Raw genomic sequence first — 1,934 nt, forward strand, 5'->3', positions numbered from 1 at the left:
CCCCTTAATTAACCTGCTTGTAGGGGGTCTCGGTTCTGGCAGTCTTGAAGCCATTGGTAGCGTAAGAGGGTTCTAGCACAGCTTTCGCCCTCGCTCTTGATCACGTTCTACGTGACGCTGGCGGTAACAAAGGACGTTCTACGTCCGCCGCTATGGCTGAGGGTGGCGCTGGTGAACACTCTCAAGGTTCGTATGCAGACAACATAAATACCGAAGCAAGTAGCAGGGGGGACAGCGGCCGATGTAGCTCAGTTGGAAGAGCACCGGACGCAATATTCGGAGGTCGTGGGTTCGGTCCCCACCATCGGCACGTTGTTTTTTCTTCTACTTTGTGTTTAATTATCTTTCCCCTAAGCAGATTACATTACTAATTTCTGTGATTATCTAAGCAAACATTAAAAAAATAATAAAAAAGACATAAAAGTACCATCCCCAACGCTTTCCTTGGCCTCGCCGACTGTTGGCTTCTTTCCTTCTTGAACATTTAGCATGGCACTCAATGTTTGATTCCAATTAACAATTTAGCGATAATTAAGTGTTCACCTATTATCAGTTCTGTGCAATAATACTCGGCATAAGCTATCCAATAATATATAAATTCAGGTTGTAGCGTCACATATATATTTAATTACAATTAGCAAATAAGCGATAATTAATTAACGCCTACTAGTAAATCTGTGCAATGATACTCAACATATGCTATCAAGTGATATATAAGCTGAGGTTGTAGTGTAGTATATATTTATTCGCAATTAACAAACTAGTGATAAATAATTTAACCATATTATTAGTTCTGTGCAATAATACTCGATATAAGCTATTTAACGATAAGTAACTTGAGGTAGTAGTGCAACATATATATTTAATCGCAATTAACATATTGGTGATAATAGTTTAGCGCCTACCAAGCATTATTTGCTATGATACTTCATACACGTTTTCAAACCATGCATGACTTCATGGTGCAGCATATTACATACTTAGTTGCAATTAACAAAAGAGCGATGAATAATTGAAAAGTACAGTTAGGTAGTCCAGAGCAATTATACTCTGCATAGCTATCCAACAATTTATAACTTGAAGGTATTGGCCTCGAGATCGAGCAGAGTCGCCAACTTGCGGCTCAGTGGCGAAACCTACTCAGTGTGGATGCGTCTTCGCGTCGCGTGCCAGCCCGCAGTGATTTACGCGCGCGCATGCGGCGTGTACAGGAGTGTTTTTGTTTGTTTCGCAGTTACTGTGAGCTTTTGCTTACCTATATGCCTCTTGCAAAATAAATATCTTCATTAAAAAAACTTGTCCGTATCGAGCATGTCATGCTTGGATAAGAACATCATCCATCGTGGTCTTCGGCGCTTAAGATCCTTTGACATGCAATGTCTCAAACGAAGTGGTACTGTCGTTGCCGCCGTGTCAAAGCAAAACAAGTCGCTGCCGTCAATAAAAGTTAATGCAAACGCTCAGAAATCGCATATTCCCGTTTCTGTTTGGAATACCGCAGCTACTAAAGCATGCCACCGCAGACTGCTTTATGTAGCAGAATGCAGTTTGAACAGACCACTCGATGCCTACTATGCTGTCTGTATGCACGATAGAGTTGTGTGAGTACTTTTTTTTTTGCTTTTAAACATGTCGCGGTGTCTCAATGGTAAGGGCGCTCGACTGCTGATATTGAACACGGGGGATTCATTCACAACCGTTTCAAAAGGCGTTCCTCTGCTGTGGGATTTGACTGCGCAACAAAAAAATCCCACATGGTAAATGTGGTGTTAAAAATGAAAAAAAAAAAACGACACCAATACCAGCCTCCGCAATCATCCGTCATAGCCGATGTCGCTTTCATGCGTTAAACCCGGGCCAATATGCATTTCTTTTCTTTTTTTCCTTTTTTGTTGAAGGCTTCTGTGCATCCGTAAAAGTTTTAGTGAGCACAT

The 1,934-nt window shown here is 41.4% G+C and overlaps 1 non-coding gene across 1 annotated transcript; it reads left to right on the plus strand.

Annotated features, from left to right (window-relative positions):
* The first annotated feature begins 237 nt into the window (after positions 1-237).
* Positions 238-310, plus strand: TRNAL-CAA (transfer RNA leucine (anticodon CAA)). The gene has a single exon. It is a non-coding gene; the product is annotated as a tRNA-Leu (tRNA).
* Positions 311-1,934: the final 1,624 nt, after the last annotated feature.

Source organism: Amblyomma maculatum, unplaced genomic scaffold (assembly GCF_055883805.1).
Source record: "Amblyomma maculatum isolate TAMU_Amacu unplaced genomic scaffold, ASM5588380v1 scaffold_15, whole genome shotgun sequence".
Classification (NCBI taxonomy): Eukaryota; Metazoa; Arthropoda; class Arachnida; order Ixodida; family Ixodidae; genus Amblyomma; species Amblyomma maculatum.